At 43.9% G+C, this 24,619-nt stretch overlaps 1 protein-coding gene across 2 annotated transcripts in view; it reads left to right on the top strand.

Annotated features, from left to right (window-relative positions):
- Positions 1-344: 344 nt before the first annotated feature.
- The window catches only part of LOC143338775 (zinc finger MIZ domain-containing protein 1-like), a 109,704-nt gene continuing 85,429 nt past the window's right edge, over positions 345-24,619 (top strand). For both annotated transcript variants that reach the window (XM_076759443.1, XM_076759444.1), the window contains exon 1: positions 345-489. The gene's annotated coding sequence lies outside the window, so the exon portion shown is untranslated. The remainder of the gene's footprint in view (positions 490-24,619) is intronic.

Genomic DNA, 24,619 nt, shown 5'->3' on the forward strand with positions numbered 1-24,619 from the left:
ATTCATTTTAAATTACACTAAGTAACCCTTTAATCAATAAGGAGACACTACATTAAACACCCAGAAAATTTCCTTTTTGATAGGTGGGACTACTTAATGTGGGCCCCCTTTTAAAAGTCGCCTAAAATCTGGATTGTGTGGTCCTGGTAGACCCGGTTGGTAGCACCCTCGGAGCGGGTCTCTCCAGCAGATCCAGTGTACCAGATGGCTGCTGAGCTGAGCGACAGTCCGGCTCCGCTGCCGGCTCTCGTCCTGATGGCGTCTCCGCGTAAAAGTCCGCGACACATTTTGTCAGCAGCCACCGAGCATGGGTCCCTTTGGTAATAGAATAGCCAATGTAATTTGACACTTCAACTTACTGCGCTCTCTCCGAGTCTATTCAGTTACTCACCCACTGACGTTGAGCCCATTCTCAGTGGCCGTGAGGGGGGAAGATATTTAAAAACAAGAGCCGAAAATTACCGAGGACTTTCTCCGCTTAATAACCCGGTGAGTAACTGCAAACTTAACGTTGCTTATTCCCAGTGTGGCGCTGCGAGGCTCTTGTCTCGGCAAGGTTTTGTTTCCACTTTGGCTCAGATTGTTTCTCAACAATAGAGTGACCACTTGAACTGGCACTGAGCAGCACGTCGGAGCCTCCAATAATCAACCGCAGCTTTTTATTTACTATCAGTCCGCTGCGCGCCGTCGGGATTGAACCGGCGGGCTGTTAAGCAGGTTGTGCATTTCGTTGGTAACAGATGCCGCGTTGATCTCCAAAGCGTCGGGGCTCGGAGGCTACATTGTAGCAGCCTGTATGCGTTTTGCTTGCAGAATGAATCATGCCGCGCTGTGTGAGTCTGTGTGCGTGTGTGCGCGCAAGGTTTAGAGGTAGGTCTTGCTTTTACCTTTGGCTTGTGATGTGCACAAAGCACATGGTTTGTCTAATGTGGCTTTAATGGTGCTGCGAGGGGATTCATGCAGGCTGCAGAGTAACTGTGGACAAGGCAAGGCAGCGGTCACTGCTCGGATTGTTCATCAAATGTCACGCTGGATGTTTATTTCTGAACTTTGGTAACAGCAGCACGTGTGTATACTGTTTAAATATCAATGTATTTATGTCACAGCCTGGAGCCATCCTGCCGCTGTAGGTCATTGGTGTTCCATTAGGGTTTAACAAGTTGACTCCCCAGATTCCTGCTGTCTGGATAACCAGTTGGGATTGAGGGGGGGCCTCTCATATAGAACTGGTTTCATTTCCACTTACTGTACATTTGACCAGGAAGCAGAACGCATAGCAGAGTGGAAAAAGTAAGCTAGACTCCCTCATCTGCTTCCTAACCATTGTCAATGAAAGAGCGTGTGTGTATGTGTGTGTGTGTGTGTGTGTGTGTGTGTGTGTGTGCCTCTCTCATATAGACACACTGTGTTTCTTCTTCTGTTTGCTTCTGAAAATCCCAGTTTGGGAGCATCAAGCAAGCAAGCAAACACACGTGCAGATGTTTCTCGTCTTTTTCTGCCGAGATGTCCAGGAGAGCTCTTCCTGTTTTTGTTATGTTGCTGAAAAGTTCATTCTCCTCGCGTCTGCTCTCAGCTGCTGCAGCATCCCGATCTGTCCTGCACAGCTCGCACTGTTTGGACCCAGCTGCGGAGAGTCGTGCAAAACTTCTGCGGTGATGAGCAGCCTCGGTTGCTTTGTTTGCCTTTCCGTTATGCAATCCAAAGGGTCTGCTTGGGTTTGGTAGCCCCTGAGCTGTTCCATCAAGGCTGCATCTAAAACTTTCAGATGCAGCCTTGATGCGGGACGGGAGAGGATGTCAAACTAGGAAGCTGCCATCTTTATGCACCTGGTCCTTTGATTGCTCCTCGCTCAAGTCCCTGCATGGGCCACCTCTCAGTCTGCCTGCATCTCGAGCACTTGATGGCACGTGTGATTAAACGCTGATTGAGCTCTGCTTGTGCAGGGAGGGGAAACTTCAAACTTCCAGTGGCTTCGCAGACTAGGGTGGTGTCAGACAGGGGAGGAGGTTTTCTGTCCCGTCCCCTCCCTCCCAGTCACCCCATCTCTGTGGGGCCCCAGGTTGGGCTCCTGAATAACCATGGGGCAGACCCCACCAGGCTGACCTTCTTCTATTCAAGTTGAGGATGTTGAAACACCAGCCGTCAGACAAAAGACACATTGAAACAGAGATCTGCAACCCAGCACGTGTGTCTGGGTGCTGAAGCAGCCCATTTATTAACTCTGAGATTGACCACTGAGAAGCGTCAGCACATAAGGAGGCAGAATAAAACTGGAGAACGACACAGAGCTGCTTCTGGCACAGATTAATGAACAAAATCTAAAAATAGGCATGAAAAAAATTAAGCTTTACTTTTAATTTTAAAGCAACCCGCGTATTTCTTTTCCACTTTTAGAACAAATCTTTTTTTCTTGCCCAGGCTGCAGCCAGCCTGAGGTCTGTGTGTGGCTCCGTGGATTGACAATGGCAACACGTTTTCAGTGCAGGGTGGGAGTTTTTCGCTCTCGCCTTTCCACCCGCCCGACGAGGTGAGAGTAAAGGCGGAAGCTGGAAATGGCCGTGCCACATGGGAAATAATTCAACTCTCAGATCAGAGAGGACACACAAGAGGCCTCATTACCTCCAGCACTACTGCTGGCCAGCCTGCGAGCAGACCGAGAGCCGCTGTGCCTCAACCAGCCACAGGACTGAATTATTATCTGTGTGCTGCATCTGATGCTCCTTTTGTCTGGAAATATTCCTGACACACAACATAGTGTGCAGTGTCATTTTACACCCAAAGAGTCAAGAGATAAATATGCACCATGGCAGCAAAAATAAACCCTCTCCCAATGGTTTGCAGCCTGAGCCCCCTTTTACCAACAATGTGCGCTTAAGTAGCTGGTAAACATGGCTGTTAGATGGTGAATAATGTCATAATGTTATTGATTCGACTTGGGAATTCCACTTGCGGCGAGCAGCCCTCTGAGGCACTCTAACAGGAAAAAAGGCGAGCGAGCGAACGACCGACTGCTCTTCCTCCGCGGTCAGAGCCTGTGGGAGGTTTGTGTAGGTTTCGCTCAAGGTCCCTTTTGTGTTGTCTTTGCTGGAGAGAATAAACTCCTGGGATGAATCACCCTGCTGGTATGGCTATTTTCAATGAGTGAGGAGAGCGCAGGGCGAGCGTGGCGCGCACAAAGTGTGTCACTGGACAGCTGGAGTAGCTTAATCATGAGCTTTAGTTTGGTGTCAAACAGCACTTGTTTTTTTTTTTTTCATAGTCCAGTTATTATGTTACTCGTGAGCAATTATAACATCGTGAAGGGTTATTTTGATACTGCAGCATCCCTGGCAGTGAGATTGTTCTGGATAACCAGCGATGGAAAGTGATCAAGTACATTTTTGAGCACATTTTAACCTTAAGTCCACCACATTCCAGAGTTTTTTTTCAACTCTGTTGTACTTGTTGTACAGCAGTGGTTTTTAGTTACATTGCAAAGATTTAACACACAAAACTGATGATATTTCATAAAATATGTTGGATTGTTATGGTTTAAACCAGCCTTTCCCAGCCTTTTTCATCTTGTGAATGCCTTAATGAAAGAACCAAACAATCCCGCTCACTGCCCTTCACTTGTACTCTGCTGAGGACTTATATTTCAAATATTTCTTGACCATCTTAAGTTTTGACGACTTCTACCCGAAGAAGGGTGTTAATTAAGTGGCTACGAGTGATCAACAGCTGTGGGTAGTCTTAGTTTGTGGGTAGTTTTAATGGTTTGTGACGCTTTAAAGTGATGCAACATGTACTTACCACCCATTGTGCAAAAACACAGAGTATTATTCCACTGTGGTATTGCCAGTTTTACTCCACTAAGGGACCTGAATGCTTCTGCTGCCACTCAGCATAACAAAATAAGCTGTACATCACACCACGGTATTCTTCCCACACGTGTTATTCTGCATTCCTCATGTGTGTGTCTGTGATGATTTGTGATGCTCCACCTCGGCGACACGCTCGACGCAGAAACATGTGTACCGTGCAGATATCCACAGAGGGGTTTTGTGACGGAGAGAATGGTCAGACTGTACCTGTCAGCTTGGCTGTTGACTGTTAATAAGAAGCTTCTATTTTCAAAACACAGCTCAGGGAAAGGGAATCTGTGTGTGTTTTGCGTTCGTGCAGCAGGGAGATACAGAGCAAAGCGAGGGATGGGAGAGGTGCTGGGAGTGACGCCAGACCACACATCATTTAATCATGTTAGAGTGTGCAACCACTCTGTGCATATTTTCGGTTGCATTGGTGATATGAGTTGTTATTGTACAAACTGCGCACAGAGAGGGCTCGACGGGAGGGGAGACGGGGACGACGGAGAGGAAGAAACATAACTCTTATTTTGGGGTTTTGAGATTTGTCAAATCGTTGATTAATTTCAGTTTTATGAGCAAAAGCTGATCATAAAAGTCAGATTTTTATCGCGGGGGCATGTTATGAAATGTGCGGTGAAATCTGAAACAACAACATTTGCGAGCACTTAAAATTGCAGCCTGTGGAAGGATGACCATTGTGCATATTAGCATTGGATTTGAACGCATCCTTTTGGCTTAATCCCACTGTTGACTCGCCTGCTAAGCACTGAGTGTGTTATTTTTGCTCTTTTTAGGGAGCCCCTCTCTGCATAATCTCACTTAATCTAATCTATCCCTCTTTATAATAGACTGGGAATGATGTGACTTTATAGGAAAAGCTTTAGTGTGGATCCATACCAAACAGACTAGTGTGCCGGCTTCTTCCCGGGGCCCTCTGGCAAAGCTCTTGTGAAAATGCAAGTGACCCCTGCGCCCCTTGTTAGTCTGAACAATAGGCCTGCCTCCTCTTACAGCTGCAGCCATGCTGGAGGGGAAGTTAGCCGGAACAGAAAACACACATCTCGTGATTAATAGGTCTAAATACTGTATTTTGGGCTTGATCCCACGCTTGCCCGGAACACCAGGAAAATTCCCTCTTTATTTATAATATCAATTATGTGCAGGATTCCGGGGCTGCAGCTAATGCTTATTTTCATGATTAGGCATTTTGTCTATAAAATGTTGAAAAAAATAGAAAAAAAAGTGCCTATTCTAGTTTCCCACATCCCAAATTGGTGTTTTCAAATGTCCAAAACCCAAAGATGTTCATTTTGCTGCCCTGCATGACAAAGAAAGGCACAAAATCTTCACGTCTAAGTGTCTCGAACCAGCAAATATTTGCCATTTTTACTGAAAAGAATCACTGAATTCGAATATCCAAATAGTTGCTGACTCATTTTATGTCCGTCAGCTAATCAATAAACTGAGCAGTCGTTGCAGCTCCAGCTGGATTTGTTGTTGGTGCTCAAAGTGGCCGACAGAGTGGCATGAGATGATGAGGCGATTAACCAACTGTTCAGTAAACGGATCATTTTGATAATTGATTCTAAGTTTTAGTTGTTTATGAAACAGACTCCAGGTTCTTTTCCTCACTTAGTCCATCATTTGGTTTCAGACTGTTGCTAAATGTCGACAAAATCAGCCCTCCGTCTCAACTATGTACAGAATTCTTGTGATTGAAGTCACTTGCGCATTGGCTGTCAGCTTTCCTGAAGATCTGGATGACATGGAAGTTAAATATGGAAGGCAAACGCAATTAAAATACACTAATACTTTGTTTACACGTTTGTTGCCATCGGCAGGGTTTTGGGTGTCAAATGGGCGAGTTGGAGGGTGACATGAAAAAAACAAAATCCAATCTGCAAGTCCTAACCCACGATGGATCTAATTGGAGCTTTTGAGGCCCCCAGCAGTCGCAGGCTCATGCATGTTGAATGTGACATGCTGTGAAAAACATACGCAGATGATGTCACAGCGCGGCACCGCGGCGTTAAGTGTAAATGAAAGGCTCTGAATCATGAATAACATCCAGCTTCTCCAGAGCCTCATCTTCTATAAATTAAACAAGGTCCAACCCAGGAACCTTGAAGGGTTGTCAAGTCTTGCAGCGGCGGACGATGTTGCGTGGCAGACACATTTCCCTCCTCAAATTTCAGCGTAAACCGAGAAACTGGCAGCTGCTCTCGAAAATTTGAAGAGGTGTAATCTCACTATCAAAAAAAAAAAAAAAAAAAGGGCGCTGGAAAGACTCCTGAGGGGCTCTGCTGAAGCATCACAGCGTCTAGTTATGGGAGTGTAGGAGAGAGGGAGAGATCCACACCTCTGATGAGTAATGAAGGTGATTCTGAGCAAGTGGTGGAATTACATTCAACAGAGCCCGCGGGGGTCCATATCTCATTGTTCTGTGACAGGGAAAATTAACTGGGATTTACTAATACGCAGGGAACGTCCCCCCCCTCCATCCTCTCTCTGGCTCTCAGAAAAAAAGGTCTGAGGGTAATCTCTTTCCCCAGCAACACCAGCCCCCCCCTCGGAGTCCTCCGCTCCCCCTCTACTCCACCGCAAACACAAATGTCAGATGTTTTCAAGTTTGCTATCAAGATGTAAAACACAAGGAGGCAAAATCCCCGACACGTTGCGCGGTCTCCCCTTCGTCTGCTCCTGCTCCAGCGCACAAGAGGCTTCTATTCAAATACCGTTTTGCATTTCACCTGTTTTCCTTTGCATAGCCGCTGTGACGGAGCCTGAGGTGACCCGGAGCAAAGAGGGCTTCACAGGCTTTGATTCCACATGACCGTCTTTTTTTACAGCACTTGAAAAGTTGGGTTGGTATGTTACTGGTCGTGATTTAATAACAGTTAAGCACTCAGAAACTCACAAATCTGCGTCATCGAGACTCTTAACGAATGATTTGATGCCGTTTGATTGGCATTGCAGTGGAAAACAAGCCCACAACTGTCTTTGGATTTCAGATTCTCGCTGGTTTCAGCCTCTTAAATGTGATGATTTGCTGCTTTTCTCTGTTGTATATCAGTGAAGAGTCAATATTTTTTGACTTTTGGGGTTTAGGACAGTGGGATGAGTCAAAAACAAGCTATTTGAAGACGTCACCTCAGGCATTAATGACAGGCATTTTTCACCCTTTTCTGCCATGTGTCAGTTAGACTAATTGAAGCTGCTCTATTGTTAAATTCTGATTGATGCATGGAAATAACTCTTTTTACAGCTGGTTTAAAGCTGTGAAAAGAGCACAGAGCACAGAAAAACAAACCAAAAACAAATACAAAAGCCTCTCTTTTCGAATAAACCAGCAGTTCAAACGTTGTTATCACTAAGGGGAAGAAACTGATTAAGAAAAATGGTTTCCCTGATAGATTTACTTCACTTTGCTTCACTTTTCATCAGAAAAAGCTGCAGTTTGTACAGAAGCATCTCACACACAAGAGTGCTGCTGTGTGAGAATTATGAGACCATAACAATTTAACATTTTCATGATCTATCAACTATTTTTTTGGTTATTTCTTTAGTAATTCATGCCTATGAAATGTCCAAAATAGTGAAAAATGGCCTTTACAGGTCCTCAGAGCACAAGGGGATGTCTTCAACTTGCTTGTTTAGTCTGACCAGCCGTCCAAAACCTCAACATATTCAATTCATAACTATATTAAACCAATTAGCTGATCAGTTAATCAGTTCAGCATCTGCTTCCTGAGATTTCTCTTTAATCAGTGCAGAGTTGTTAAGTCCCTTTTGTGCCGCGATCTTCTGTTTCACCCTGCTCAAACAGAACAGTCTAACTGATGATGAAGAGCAGGCGGCAGCGACACCACACCCACCGCCCGTGTGTCGGCTTACACTGCGCCCTCGCTCTGACGCGGCGTCTGTGTGCGGTCGCCTTCCCAGGTGCAAGGCATGCATCACAGACCAGAACCGATACACCAGCGTGACAGGTGTGGGCAGTGAAAGAAGACCATGACAGACGTCTCGCCTCTGGATGGGGTGGAATACGTTAACCCTTTGCGTCCCATGGATGCATTTTGGGTCAAAAATGTCACCCCTTCTGTTCCGCGTCTTTCTTTTTCCAGTGGTGGTTGAAGTTCTGTTGTCCATCCTGGATAAACGTCCATAAATCTGCTTAAGAATTGTTGGAAAAATCATGATATCTTTAGATTTAGCCTTATTTTTTTTGGGTTCCCACGTTTGTAATCAGGATTGGTTGATCATAGGATACCTGGGAACCTTGATCTTGTCTCATAATAATTAAATCTAGAGCATTTCTTCAGTGTCAAAATGACGCCAGTGATCAGTGTTACCAGGAGCTGCTAGCAGCTAAAGCTAACGGGATGCTTCACGGATTTGCCACAATGTAAACAAACAGACATAAATGCAAGTATGTGCACATACTGATGAATACACAGGGTGTACAGTGTTGTTCTGTCAATTAAGAGTATTTCTGAGGAGCCAGACTTATTCTGAACTCAATATACGGCATGCCCAGGGTTCAAATGGTCAACAACCAGGTTCACTGGATATAAAACGTGCATTTGTGTATCAGCACAGCAAGCAGGTGACCAAAAACATGGCCGGTAGCCACGCGCGACGCCGTCCCAGCGCGACTTTAAATAACTCTTCTGTAAACACATCCTGTCTGTTTACTTATGTTGCCTCGTCCGGTTGGCCGGCGTGAAGTCCCGTCCTCAGCGGCGGCTTTGGGAAATGAACACGAGATTGTTTCACACACTAATAGTAATCACAGATATCAGAACAACTGCTGCTGATGATGAATGCTAATTAATTGGGAAATAGCTGTCTGGACGTAAACACAGTGAGACACATATGCAGACACACTTCACGCTGCTATTTATAGGTGCAGATTGCATAAGCTGTTTTTTTTTTTTTTTTTTTTTTCCTAACAACAGGGTGTTCTCACTTTGTCAGTATCAAGCAGAGAAACGCTGTAACTGACCAGATTATTTTTACACACATATATTGCACCCCTGCTCCTTCTTGGCAAACGGTGTGTGGCCCAACGGGTCCCACGGCTTACAAAAATGTTGACGGCGGCCGCTATTTTTGACCATCTGCTCTAAAAGGAGGGCACGTTTGAGTCACAGACGCTGTGGTGTGAGGCTGTGCCCGTGATGTGCCTGGCATGGGGGGAGAGAGAGAGAGAGAGAGAGAGAGAGAGAGAGAGAGAGAGAGAGAGAGAGAGAGAGAGAGAGATGGCTCACCCGAGGACCCAGCATCCTTAGCGTCACCATGGGCGTACACCGTGCGCGGCTGGTTTCACTAATGTGTGTTACATTAGCATGAAGGGTGATGGAGGCGGGGGGGTCAGGGTGTTGAGCAGAGGGAGGGGTGGACCCTCCTCATTTTGGACGAAGAACAAGGGGCAAGATATCCTTGTGCTTGACTTATGGTGTAAACATCGTCAGTGAGATGAAATGGTCTGAGGTCAGAAATGTCTCAACAAGTGTCTGTGTCTTATTCCACCTCTCTCTCTTTCTCCCTCTCTCTCTCGTGTGTGTGTGTGTGTGTGTGTGTGTGTGTGTGTGTGTGTGTGTGTGTGTTATTTGTGAGGTAGGAATGTGAAACCTAATCTGCCCTGGTGGGGGTGGGGGTTAACGATTCCTTGTGTTTTTCAGGTAGAGAATCTGGCCGCTGCTTTCATATTTACACGTTTCTTTGTGTTATTTGTGACTTTTTCTTTCTTTTCTTGTGTTTTTCATGTTCTTATGATTCTCTGCTTCCAATATATTTCTTCGTGCACATGTGCAGATGATCCTCCTGTCATGTCTGTCTGCGCTGAAAGTTCATAAAGTCTTCTTTTCTGCAAACGAGCAAAAATCTGCCAGTACAGTAGCATTTGTTTTCTTTTACAACCTGATGATTTTCTGATTTGTCTCTTTTGTGTTGCTGCCCTCGTGAAGCACTTTGTCATGTGGATTTCGACAAATGCTTTTATAAATCAAGATTATTATGATGTCATTATGTTATTTCAAGTCGTGACTCAACTTGTTTCAAAAATCCCTCTAAAAAAAGTTTGATTCAAGCGCAGCAACCAGCTTTATTCTTTTTCTCTTCAGTGGAAAACGGTAAAAATAGATTTGTTCAAATATCTGAAGGGGATCTGCAGATAATCTTCCAATATAATCATTTCCGCCCTTTTTAAAAGCATCCATCCTTAAATGTACTCTCCAATTGTTACCAGCAGCTGTTAAGACCCCCCCCCCCACACACACACACACACACACACACACACTGTTCCTCTGTGGTTTCACTTGACCTTGGACATCCTGGATTTGGTGGCACAGCTCTCCACAAGGACCCCCTTGATTCAGAAAACACGCATGCTATCAAGACCTCCTCTGAGCGCTGATAAATCCACGATACCTTGTGCCTTTGTTATTGTCATGTTTGCCATCAGCTGATCTTGAGGAGCAAATTGAAAAAGCAAATCACTGGAGGCTGCGTTTCCTGCGTCCTCTTTGTGTGGCGTCCGCCGACACTTCCTTTGGAGGAGGGAGGTGGAGAGGATCATGTGAGCTGTAATTATATTTATGTTGGGTCCCATTCAATCTGTCACAGTAAATTTTGCCTCACTTGTCATATTGTAAATCATTACAGCGGATTAGATGCTGGTTATGAACTCAAAAGACCGGGGAAGGATTCTTTTTTTGCCCTTGTGATCGCTGTATTTGTTTGTTTTTGACAAGCTGGTTGTGATGATATTAGCCGTGCAGTGTTTCCTGGATGTTCTCAATAAATTTTAATTGGGAGGAGAATGGGTAATGTCACCGGCGTTTGCTTTGAAGAAAGCCCCTTTCAGAAGAGCGGGCATTCTTCCAAGAGTGGAAGAATGCCTCTGAAAGCCTCCGTGTTTCACGAGCTGTCCTCCACTTTTTGTTTTCTTATTTGTCTGGGATCAAAGACGCGCCATGAGCGGCGATGGAAAGTTTGACTCCTTTCCTGGCAAGTGGCTTCTTTCAAACTAGTGCAGTAGAAAGAAAAAAAAAAACAGCCTTTTGCTTCATCTCAATCAGCAGCTCAGTGCTGAAGCAGGATAGACTTCTGGTCGCCTCTCACGCACTTGTCCCAACTCAAGATAGCGATCGACTGCACGCTCGCTTGTGGCAGCCGACACAATATTAATCATAAATATCCTGATGATTAGTTCAGTCCCTCATTCATTAGTGAGTGGCACGAACCGTTACTCCCAAATCACTAAAAAGATTAGTTCAGAATGAATGAACTTTTCATGCCGCTCGCACTTCCACCGCGCTCACACAACAATGCTATTGTTCGGCTCCGTTTTACTCGCCCCTCATGAATTTTCGGGAGCTGAATCGACTCACGGCTGCGAGTTGTCACACATGTGTTCATCCACCTTGGGCACAAAGACTCACATGTCTGAGCAGTTGCTTCATTTGTCTACAAAATCGCTTGTTTGGAGAAGCCCTGAATGTTGCATCCCGCCATTTGTATGCGAGTCACATCTACCCAAATAAAGCCTCAAAAATTTCCCTAATGTGTACTGCAGCAAAATCACATTTCAGCCTTATTTATGCTACTGTCTACACCTGAAGACATAATTTCATCCTTAATCTTTTAGAGACGCTCTAACTTGCTATATATTATGGATTTCAGCATGCCAGGAGTTCTAAGAGGGAAAGTATGAATTATTTGTGTCATTACTTTTGCTGCTGATAGGAAATGTTTTGCATAATAAACAGCTAAGACAACAAGTGAAAAATTAATGAGAAATATATAGTTTATGATGCATGTGGTGTGATGTTTGCTGATGACTTAAAGAAAAAAAAAACCCACTATTCTCTTTGGAATGATTGTCAACCATCAATTTTCATAACGTCATTGTTCAGCTAGTGAGTATTTGTTTTTATTAATCTCCACAGTTTGTATTGTCATGTTAATTTACTCTACAAGGGTCTCGCTACAGTGTGAAATCTTAAGAACAATGAGGATGAAAGGCAAGAAGGCGAGGCTCATATCAGCGGAGAAGGATATTGGAGAGGAGTAGTCTACACTTTGCTGAACTCCCAAAGCGTCTTTTTTTAATATTTAGCTCCTGTCAGTTAAAATCAAAAAGTTTCTCACTTTCTCTAAAGCTTGCAGAGAGAGAGAGAGAGGGAGAGAGAGAGTGAGGGGGAAACTGCTTCACGGGTGAAAGCCCTCGCACATGAATATTTAATGGTTGCATTTTAACCAGAGTCATAAAATCCAAGAGGATGTGGCTGAAAAGAGAGCAGTGAGGAGTGTGCAAAGTAGGCTACTTTGTTTCTTTATAGTCTGAGCTGAATGCCTGAAAGTCATGTAACTCTTTTCTGGCTGCACAGTGAATCAAATATGTGGATTGTGTCAGGCTAATTTAAAGCCGGGGCCACGTTTAGTGATGTGTTGCAGCCTGTTTTTGCAGGGTAAGCAGCTTGTTCTACAGCAGGATGAAGAAATCCTGGACCTTAAGGGGCTAAATTGAAAATGTTTCATTTTGACACTTCCTCAATGCACTCAGGAAAATGGATTTGATACACTTAATCCATTTGGCCAGCTGACCAGATTCAGAAGCAACATCTATTCAATACACATCAGTTTTAGCTTAATGGAGTTTGAGCCCAAAAAAAGGAGGATATCTGTGGATATTTAATATGCAACCTCTCCGTCTTTTTCTTCTTCTCCTTCTTCTTCTAGTCTTGTCATGCATTTTTAAAATTCTGTTCAGCCCTCCGCTGAGCCAGACTCGCAGCAGACAGACACTGAGCTGATTGTTAAGTTTGATAAAGCTCAGTTTTGTGCGTGCACGGCGGGGTTATTTTCGTGTATGTAAGCTTTACTTCACCGTAATCATTTGTCATCCAATATTAAATCCAGTTAAATCGACTCATAAATTGCAATCACTTAACTCGGCCCAACTATTATGTTTAATATTGCTTTGTGGAAAAGGTCAGCCGGCAGTAGATCAGGTTCCAGCAACCCAGATAATTCAGCTGTCTTTTATGAGTCTTTTTAAGCTCCGGAAAAAGCAGCAGTCAGGCAAACCGAGTGTACAGTACTTAACAGCAGCAGCAGCAGCACACAGGATATGCAGCGGCGACTGTTTATGTTTTCTATCCCTAGATATCCTTAATGCAGTGTTTAAAGTGTGTGTGGTTGGCAGCTTGCTGATAAACCACAGTGGATGCCCTTAAGGGAAACAAAATAGAAGGCTTTCCCCACTGAAAGGTCCAAAGTGCAGTTGTCCACTCTGCACAGCAACAATGGAGCGGTTGTGCAAACGGAGCCATCAGCAGCACTGGCAAGCCTGGCAAACCAGCTTATCAGGAGGCAGGGTGCACTGAGCATTGACAGGGGAGGTGGTGGGGGGAGGTGGGGCGAGGGGCTTGTAAGAGGAGGTTAGAGTGCATGTGTGTGACTTCGTTCGGTGGTACACAACCTCTTAGTTCATTTGGAAGCTTGTGTGCTTGCTCAGGCTGCAGAGATACAGCCGGGCGGCGCTCTGTGTTCACATGTCACCGACAGCTCAGATTGGGAACAGCCATATATTAAATGGCTTCGCATGTGTGTGTGATCATGTATGAGCTGCTAACCAACCCCATTAAAGGGGTACTCCGCCAAACTGTGAGTTCCACTGTGAGTATCAAAGGCCCGTTATTAGAATCAAGCTGAAATCAATATCACAATAATTAAGGCTCACATTTTTCACTGGATTGAATGTGGCAGCAGAATATGCTCACGCCACAACAGTGTGATTGTAATGAACGCTAGCAGGGCGACGGCAAATGATTATTTTCATCATGGATTAACATTCAGGTTCTTTCCTAGATTAATTGATCAATCATTGGGTCTGTGAAATGTCAGAGAAAAATAGTTAATGCTCACATTAAGTCACGTAATGTTAAAATTACTAACGCCGTTAATCAATTATCAAACTATTTGCTGTTTAATGCTTTGCTGATCGATTAATCAACTATGCCGGCTCTAAATGCTATTAAGTAAGTCTGAGTGACACTTAGATCAAAGTGGTTATGAAGGTAGAAAGACTCTGCTGTTGGATGAAGCTCTGAGATCCCTTAAGTGACGTTAATAAAAAGAATCAGCAACAATTTTCCTAATCTGTTAATCGTTCAATTGATCGTTCAAGCAAAAAAAAAAAAAAAAAAAGCTGCACGAGAACCGTCTGTTTATTTTGGCGAGCGGTATGAATGATGCGTCTGATGCCAGTCAGCTAATAGTCAGCTCTATTGAATTATCATCCAGTCTATTACCCTAAAAGGTGGCTCTGAAAAGTTTGTAGTTTGCTCTGTTACTGCTGGCTGCTGACATCCTTGAAGGAAGAGAGAACTTTTCAGAGCCACCTTTCTGCGAAGATTTGACACTTGAAATAGATTTTCAGTAGGGTATTCCATGACCCCCCCCCTCACCTGGAATAGTACTGAGCAGATGTTGAATGGCTCAAACAGGATAGGTCCAGCGGATAAGTGTGGCGAGGACTATCAAAGTGTCAATATTTGCATTACTTTTCTCGTCTGCGTAACACATTTAATGCACTCGCTCGTCTCTCACTGGAGCGACTCTGAATTTAAGCAGCGCAGTTTGTTGGTGGCAGATATTTTTTCTTTCTCAGTTGCTGTTTGAGGTGTTGGAGGAATGCGTCTTGTGCTCAGTGGAGTTTACTCACTTGCAAGATAGTCTGTCGTGCTTTCACTGCATTTCCTTTGGGACACAACACTTGGAAAAAAAAAAAGGAACTCTCAAGGTGCCTGTGTTAGGCTTCAGATGTGACTCTGGGTTGGTAAATATTTAGAGAGCAAACATTTTGATACCAGCAGGGATTATAGTTGAGGGAAACATGTTTTTCTAAGAATGTAAATGTCAGCATATTGCAAGGCATATCGCTACATATTTTCATTTTAATGCCAGTTTCCAAAAAACAGCACTTTAGCAACTGAAATCCCACAGAGGAAATCAGATTGTTTTTCCAAGTCCAGCTTATTTTGATGTTGCTCGCCCACTGAAACTCATTCTCTTTGTTCAAAAACCATCCAATTCATCAGCAGGGATTGCTGCCGCCCACAAACAACCAGCATATTTGTTCTGCTGCTTCACCTTGTTGGCTTTGTAGAGGGAAGGTGCCAAAGGTGGATGTTAAACATGTCAAGTGCTATCTGCCTTATTTACTTGGCCACTGAATATTCATGAGCCTTGATACTGGTGTCAGCCTTCAGCCAGCCGTGCAGAGAACCAGCAGCAGCCTCTACAGTCGTCAGACAAGCTTGAGCCTTCGTCATGCAGCTGCTTCGATCCTTCCCAGAGATCTCCTTTCACGTCACATTTACGTTTGTTTTCTGATAAGGTGGTGATTTCACCTGATGCTGACAATCGCTTCCTGTTCCAATTTGCGTGCGAGGGGAGCCGTGCCGCTTCTCGCTCTGAGGCGCTCTGGGACGAGTCCGCGAAGGCACCCAGCGAAGAAGAGGGAGGGTATAACCCCGTGTTCTGCACTCATGCCCATTTACTCCCCCTGACACCTCCGGGGACATGCTCTGACCTCTGCAGGGATCTCGCCTCCCTCCTCACCCTCACTCATGCGTTTCCTCTCTGCTCCGAGGAAACCGCACCAAATTCCTTGTGCATTACAAGAGCTTTCAAGAGGCCCGGCCGCCGCTCGGCCTCGTCTAGACTGCCGTGACTGTTGTTTGGCAGCGTCGCCGAGCTGCGGTGTGGGGTCAGACTCACTTAGCATGGCAGCGGAGATTGCAGTGGTTGTCTCATTAAATATATGTTTCCTGTGTTAACATGAGAAGCTCATGCTCTCTGCTGCTCCTTGCCTCAGATGAAAGACACCCTCTACAGGCTGTACCCTTTCAGAGCCTGACACTGTCAACATGGTTAATGCTGTAGATTAATAATTCGTAGGGTGTTGCAATGAGATTTTGGCAGTGGTGGAAGAATTAAGGTCCTTATCCAAGTGAAAGATGCAATACCACTGTGTTAAAATATTCCATTATAAGGCCTGCAAGTCCTGCATTCAAAACTTTACTTCAGCCCAGTGGAGCTAAATACAACACTATTATACGGTTGTATTAGCAAGTTGTTAGGGTGACCATGTTAGCTAACATGTTTACACAGACAGGGCGCAGCATTAGCATTCATAAATTGCCATTAATTTGGAGTTGTCTGTCCACCTGATGAATGTAAGTCCAACAATCACTCTTCTTGTATCTCTGTTTCATTCAACACCAGCTCCTGAGGGAAATATTTGTTGCTAAATGCTTCACTATGTCACTATGCTAGCTTAAATGCTAAACTTTGTTTGGTGCTGGGCAGATAGCACACAGTTGGTACAAAAGGACAAGTACCTTGATTTTGTGCATGGGTTTCATGTTTTCTAGCAAGCTGTCAACTCTGCGGTAAAAATGACAAGTTCATAATCAGTGAATTTTGGTCAAGTTGGGTCAAAATGTCCCTTTGAGGGCTATTCTTGATGAAAGAAGAGCTAACATTGGCTAGCAACTGGCCGTCGCTGTGATGCATTTTTCACCATATAGCAGCCCAGAAGTTGTCCTAATTGAAGGCTTATTGCTGATCTATTATATTATGTAAATTATGTATTAACCATAGATGAGACCATTAGTTACAACCTACAAATCATTTATGAACTATGCTTTATTCAGAAGTAGTGTAATGTTATAGCTGGTTAATTGGAAACTGTTGCTTTGATTTGAGTAACAAGTAAAATAATTACCTCTGAATGTAGTGGGTTGGAAGGATTAAGCATTATATCATGAAAATTAGCAAATAAAGTACCTTAAAACAAGTACAGTACTTGAGTAAATTGACCTCCCACCACTGGATTTGTGAGAGGAGGAGCAGAACGAGTGCAGGCTCCTGATACAAGTCCTGATACATGAGTGTTTGGCTGCAGCAGAGGGAATTTCATCTCCTGTCATCTCCCCGTTGATTAGTATTGATTGGTTGGGCTGAATTGGCCTCTTGAATGGAAGTTGCATCAAATAATCCCTCGTTCTTGTTTCCCAAATCCATTGTGAGGGCTGGAGAGCGATTGTATCAGTGGCTTTCCGAGCACACGATGGCGAGCTGAAACATTTCCTGCGGGGGTCAGAAAAAAGACGTGTGTTCTAGCCTCTGTTTTACCTCTTAATGAGACTGGGGGAAAGTTGACCTACCGAGTAATTGTGACAAACATAGCCGAGGGGGAGCTGAGTGTCGCCCTGCCCCCTTTTCACTGTGGTGGTTTAAGAAAAAAGCTCACTGCACCTGCAGTTTGTATAGACATGAATCTGTTCCCAGACAAAACGAGGAATTCGCTGCAGCTTGGAAGGATCCCCCCGCGGTGCACGGATGACACGGTCTGCTGTGTTGCTGCCGCCGCCACTGCTTCTGGTTGGCTTTGGATGGGGGCAGCTTGAGTGTAATGATGAAATGGAAAAGTTCCAGCACAGTGAACACTCGCACGCAGAAGGTAATTGGAGATCTCGCCACCAAAGAACTCTGCACGATATGCTTTCAATTCCGCGCCACGGAGAGACAGACCACAAAGTTTGATTATGTTTGCTGTTGACTAAACGCCTGCTGTTGTCGAGCGAAATGAGATCCTGTTCAGACAGGGTGCAAGTTGGGAAGGTGAGAAGGCAGCGACTTGGGCTGGAGGTGTTTTCTCATTCTGTTATAAAAGTAGCATCACTGTTAATATTTCAGTCCAATTCAATGTCTAGTTTTCACCGTTGAGCTATTTTCAAAACACAAAGACACACACAGGAGCCTGCACAAATAGGTTTTGGCATCCTATTCCTAATTTATGAGACCAGAGTGTTGTGTATTAAATGACTGACAGGCTGCGGATTGTTTGGGATCCCCACATTAGTGCAGCATTGTTGATCGCTTTTCGAGCAGGTGTTTTAGGCTCATGACATGTTAGCCTCGTTTAATTGAGGAAAGACTTGGGATTGGTGGTTCTTTAGCCACTTCAAGTCTGATTTGACACCAGAGGATCGGAGTGTGTTCAATGGAAAGCAAATGAATGATTGATAAGAGAAGCAAAGCTGCTTCAAGTCCTGCTCAGAGGACATTAATAATGAAGGACACTTTGAGCGCCTCAGTGGCGTATGGAAGACAAGAGATTTCATCACCTTCTGGATTCTGCACTATTTTTTTGTAGTTTTACTGATAACTTTATTTTGATTTTAATATGATTTTAATACTTTGATTATTTTTTATTGTATGTTAAAATAAATCCACCTACTTGTTGGTTTTCTCCACTAACAGCTTGCAATATAATTATATGCATATATGGATGCAGTTTTAAGTATTATACACAATAAAGAGGTCTCAAACTAATGGTTGTTTGTTTAGAATTTTCTCTTAAATCAAGCCTGAAAATTATGTTTTTATTTCTCTCCATTTTTGTTTTTCCCCAGATTTTTTTCGCCTTGTAGAAAAATAAACACCAGCTCGCAGGTACTTTGTGTTTGAGACCCATAAACTACATCATTAAGTGCGTTTCCACCCATGTTTTTATGTGCATTTTCAAATTGCGCATAAAAAAACTGAGCTGGAAATGCCAGCAATTCAACAGAAATATTGCAAAAAGCATAATCTCAGTATGGTGTCCTGTTCTGCGATGGTGTGATGCTACCTGACAGAAGAATTAGCTGTTTATCTCAATGCGCCCAACTCCAAATATTTGCATATCAGTAGAGGATGGAAACGCGCATTTATCCACGTTTTCTTTTGCCAGTCTTCTGGAAAGCTGGTTAAAATTTGCTTTGAATTTTGGATGGAAACAATTGATATCTTCCAATTAAGCCTTGCTTAGCTTGTGCCCAATTGTTTGCCGGTGACTGGCTTGTTTCCCTCCACGAGGTTGTGCTCATGGTGGTGCTCAAAGTTTGATTGTTCACTTTTGAGTTATGAGTGCCAGAGGTGCCAAAACACATAAAAGATGTTGGAAGAGGAAAAAGGAAGATGAGGAGATGTTTTTTGGCAGTGTTGCTGCTCTGTGAAGCTGCCTCTCCTGTCTGCAGTGGAGATCCTGCTGCTCTGTGTGTGTCTGTCAGGCTCCATGTCATCCTGCTATTGTTCAGGCCAGAAATCAGCACAGACTCCCATTGTTCTACACACAGATCTGCAGCTACAGGCTGTTCTGCCCAATATCTCTGCACTTTGTCATGTTTGTAAAATACAGTGTCATCTCTCAGCTGTGATAAGAGGTCGCCACGGGTTCTGCTACCTCCGCTGTCTCTTTGTGCTTTGGGAGCTACAACAATATGGAATTCTTCAAACTAGCCATAATTTGTTTCATCTCATTTGGGCTTTAAGTGCCATTGTGGCAAAAAATTAGCCTGAGCATTGCCGCAGAGTGGCTGCACAAGCGTCTCGTCCCCCCTCCATAAACCCTAACTGGCTCTTGACAGTAAAGGAAGACATGCCTCAAAGTGGATCAAAGTAATTCCTCCCTCCCCCTGTCTAAACGGAGCAACATGTTGACATGGTCCCAGTCACAAACTTGGTCGTTTGTGGAGGAGGAGAGCAGCTGAGGATTGCTCCGGCTCATGGGAAAGCATTCTGGCTGAAAAGACGACGTGACATTTGTTTTCCAAACAGTGTTTGTCTGGCTTCATGTTAAGGGCCAATGAGGATCTTGGAGTGTTCAGTGGGTTTTCTGTTGTATGGTGGTGTTGATGCAGGCGGACTTCTCTTATGTGAGCTGATTGTATGGGCTTCCGTCATGTGGTTTTACTTTGTGAAGCACCTAACTTTCACTCTGCCGCTCTGTCTCTTAAGCCCGGCCAGCCTGTGTCCCATTCAATGGCCACGCAGCACGGCTCCTCGACGGGCTACAGCAAGTAACCTTTCGTTCAGAGGAAAAAATCATTTTTCTCAGTAAGACATTCGCTCTTATGCCACATGCACCTCTTAGCCCCGGCAATATTCCCTCTTATGCTGTCATCATGAAGTGCTCTCACATTGAGCAAAATAAATGATTGTGTTTGCATTAAATCTTGCAGAGCTGGCCTTGATGCTACTAACTCCACAAGAAGAAAAATGCGATGTAATACATGCTGTATTTGTTGTCCGGATGCCCACCGGACTCAAAGCGGTGAAAAAGTGGTTATTTTTGCTGTCCATGCTTGTGGAATTAAAGTCAGAATTTTCTCTATAAATAATGTTATGTGAGCCAATAACGGATGGGCAAAAAACTTGGAAGAAAAACAGTTGAATCGTCAGTGCAAAAGAAGAGCAACATGTTAGAAAACACTGACAAAAAGTCAAATGTATAAGCCTGCGTGCATAAAAGCTCAGGAAGAAAGCTCATCTGTGACTCCCAAGCAACATTTTGCATGAAAAATCTCACCTCAGAGATTAAAATTCTGTTGCATGTGTCACTAAAGGCCTGCAGAAGCTAGACCCAACCCTGCAATACATTTAACAATTCACTTTTTGTTCAGTTTTGGATAAATTCAGCACAGTGGTTCCCAACGTTACAATAAAGCATTGTGCAGATAAGGTTAGATAAGATGATCCTTTATTCAGCACCCAGAGGGAAAATTCAGGTGTAGCAACAGCAACAGGACAGAAATAAGCACAGATGAATGGAGAATTTAGAGAAAAAATGATAAAAGCCATATAAAATAAAAACAAGAATAAATGAAATGAAAGGGAAACTACACAATAGCAAATAAACTCAAAATTACAGGCAATAATACTACATATATAGTACCACATATAGTGTAGTATTCACTACCACCCTATAGAGATGTTATGGCTAATATGTTACATAGCAAACCATTGCTTGATTACACACCCTGCAGATACAGAGCAACATTAGCATTGAACACCTATAAGTCCCACGCTGAGTCTGCTTTTATCTGTGTTTTGGTCTCCACCATCTCCTTGGGGAAGTATCAGCCTCTGTAGCTCTACTGTGCTCACAAGATGGTTCACAAGTTTGTCTCTGTGTCTTTTGGTGCTGGGCAGGTAACGTACAGTGAGTTTATCACAGCTTTTTTTTATTGAATGCCAGCTGCCTGCTGCATAAATGACACTGATGAGAACGCTGAGACTGATCCAAAACAGTAATTTTAACCAACTACAAGCTGGAAGAGGCTAAAACACTGCAGAGTTGGATGATGACTCTCTGCAGGTGACTATGAGCAGCCTCCTTTATGTTACTCATGCTGTAGTAATTTTTCCATTGTTGGCATAAAATATTGATCTGTGCAGCTGTAAATTGGCAATAGCAATCTGAAAGTGCACACTTATTGACATCTGTTGGCCGTGCATCTTGTATCAGTTCCTGTTAGTATAAACTAAAGATAAGTGCATTGATTTTCTTTGCATACAAACTGCAAAAACAGTGCACATTGAGTTATTGGTACGTGCTGTCTGTTAGCATGTTGTATATGATATATTCATGTGTAATATGTGTGGAATTTGTCTCTTGTGTTTTTTTTGGGACTTTAATCCTCATAATTCAAGATAAACACTAAGGAACAGCTTGAATGTGATCAACATTTGATTGAATTCTTAATTTGTCCTTGATTGATGCTGAGTGCGTAAGAACATATGGCTCTGGTGTCTGTAATGGCCTGCCGGGTTCTGATGTTTTGCTCCAATAAGCCGCCAGACATTTCTCAGCCAGCATTGCCTTCGCTATGACACATGAAGAGACCGCAGATGAGAATCACCTGTCTGTGGTGAGCCCTGGGAAGCAGAGCCCATCTCCTCTCAAGGCGGCTTGTCACCGCGGCTATTAAGACTAATAGCGGCAGCCTGTGATAAGCACAGTTAGCTGAATTCATGACCCGAGCGGCTGGAGCGGCGAGATCATTTCCACTTGTGTGTTTTTCTGCTGATGCGTTTAATTTTTATCCTGTCCGGTGCTGTGACACAAGAGGGAAACCAGAGAGTGCCAGAAAGAGAGAGGAAAATAGAAAGGGAGTGATGGATCCTTGGGTGAAGTATTGATTGGTACAATCCAGGATGAAAGCGCTGCAACAACAGACGTACATTATATTCTCTCATGACACACAAGAAACCCTCTCTGTAGTGCTGATTGCATAAGACTGAAAATCCATCCCTCTTTTGTCATCGATAGTTTCTTGTTTCCTTTTTATGCTGATGGACTTGTTCAAGGCAAATTACCTGAAAATTGCACATTACATCGACAGCGTTTCTGTTTCCGTGAATGACGTAGGGATAATCAGCCAGGTTGAGTGGCACAGTGACCTTCTTAAAGGGTCCATTCACTCAAATTACAAAATGACACATTTTTCCACTTACCTCCATGGTGGTGGTATCTATCCAGGCAGAGTTTTGGGTTTTATTTGCCCCAGGTGAATTGACTTCCATTTGTGATGCTCAAATTATGGGAAATTTCAAATATTCAGCAGCAGTCTGTCTTTCAGTGAACAATGTCCTGGTTACTGTTAACACACCTTATTGTAAGCAGTTTTCACTAGAACTACTTTCTACTGAAGAAATATTAGGAAGATTAGGAAATTGGGCCAGATTTAAATATCTTATTTAAAAACATAACATCTTAAATTGAGGCTATAAAGTAGATCTACAGAGAGCCTGTCTCCAAGAACAACAATCTGCTGTGTTATTTTTACTTCAGTATGTATTGAAATATTCAACATATTAAGCTGTTTTCTTTCACGTGTCCCCCAAAAGGTTCCTGGGTTCCTGGAAGGTTTCTGAAACGGAAAAAGGCTCTTAGTATTTCTCTAATTTCGGTGAACTGGCCCTTTAAGGCAACACGATTGGCTTGATGAGGCGTTTATAAGATTTCCTTTTCCTTCTCCTCCCACATTTACTCTCCTGCCATTCTTCCCAGTTAAAACCAGCCAGATATTTGTCGAGCATCAGATATGTGTTCCCCCTCCCTGACCCCCTCTCTGCCAACACATGGACGGTATTAGCCGATTTCCTAGAGATCAGTGGAGGATGTCGTCGGAGCACTTGTGCTCCTCTTTCTCCCTCTCACTCGCTCTGCGTAGAGTGGCCCGCTTAATGCATTGTAATGGTTGACCATTATTTACGCAGGGGATAAACAAAGAGAAGCGAGGAATTGATGGAGTAATCCACTCTCGCAGTCATTAGGCATTGAGATGGAGGAGCTGGTGGGAGCAGCCTCCTCCTTGTGCCTCTCGAGTCGAGCAGCTAATGGAAATGGGACTCATTAAGACACCTTATACTCCGACGCACCCAAGATCATGAGCAATTGCTAATTGATTGTCGTTAGCGCTCTCGCAATGAGACGCTCTGCCTGTTTTCTCATTTGTTATGAACGGCTTTGTTTTCTTCCCCCCGTCTCCTTCACTTCATTATTGATGTTGCTGTTTTTCTTTCTCTTTCCCTTCTCCCCTTTGCCTCCAGAGTCCTCTGGAACTGACTCATTTTAACACTGTTTTACCTGGTTAGCTGCAACAACCACAATCCTGAGGAATGTGTAAATTCTGTCGTATTTCCTGCAATTAGAAGGTAGCTCTGTTTTAAAAATCAATATCCTGGACCCACTAATGGCTGTATGTGTGTGAAACACACAGGCCATGGACTTGTGTAAAAGGGCGGATGTAGAAAATGTGCTTCTGCCGGCATGGTCATGGTTGAATAGCAGGGAGAGGCAGGTCTCCCTGTGATGCTTTGATTATTGGCTCTGGAAATTCCTTCCTCTTTCCTCTAGAACCAGCAGATTGTGTTCATCTCAGCCTTTAATCATTTTTTCCCTCCCAATAGTAATGTGCTCTCTTTCCCCTCCCTGGATTCCTCTGTGTATATGTCCGCTCCCCACCTTTCTTCCCTCTCATTGCTTTTTCTTTTTCCTTATTATGACGAGGAGGAAGAAAAGATAAGGGAGGGAGAAAATGCAAATACAGGTCCGTGATTCTTTTTTGTGACAGATCAGGCCTCATTACACCCACCTCTCCTTTGCAATTGGCTCAGGAAGCTCTCCCCTCTATTCCTCTTCTCTCCTGCCTTGTCTCCATTATATTATGAAGTCTTTCACCTCTAGTAAACCCTCCTCTGCTCCCGGGCCGGTGAAACTGTGAGGACGGCCAGGTGACCAAAGAGGAATTTCTGGCTGCAGGGCACAAGATTTGCTTTGCAGATGAAGCAGGACGGGAGTAGGGGAGGTAGGGGGCATCATTTTTATGTCTGTGGTCAGACGGTGCTGCATTTCTTTGCTTTAGCGCTCTGCCAGCAGCCTACACCTCTATCTCTATCTCCCTCGTGGGAGTTGCTACCACCTTCTCGCTCCGATAGGGAAAGACTGGAAACAAAGGAAGAAAAATACAGGCGCCCTCTTGGGCTGCTCTCGCTTTTGAAACAAGATATACTGTAGAGAGAGGAGGAGGAGGAGGAGAAATAATATTGAAGCCATCAATTCATGTGAGACCCACATTAAGCATCAGCTCACTCCTTTGAATTAAGAAAAAGAAAACATGTTTAAACTGGAATTCATGCAACTTTGGTCTCATTTTCATGAGAACGAAATCAGGAGATCTATTTTGATTGAATCGCTCGATTGGCTCGCATGTTAGCCATCAGCTCACCAGCTAGCTCACCAAGCTTGTAGCTATACCTATTATGTGACAACGTGCCGATAAAGTTCAGCGTGCCACTTCCTGGTGTGACCAAGTCTTTACTGAAAATCATAACCATCCATCAGTTTACAGATTGACTTCCTGGTT

Source organism: Chaetodon auriga, chromosome 20, assembly GCF_051107435.1.
Source record: "Chaetodon auriga isolate fChaAug3 chromosome 20, fChaAug3.hap1, whole genome shotgun sequence".
NCBI lineage: Eukaryota > Metazoa > Chordata > Actinopteri > Chaetodontiformes > Chaetodontidae > Chaetodon > Chaetodon auriga.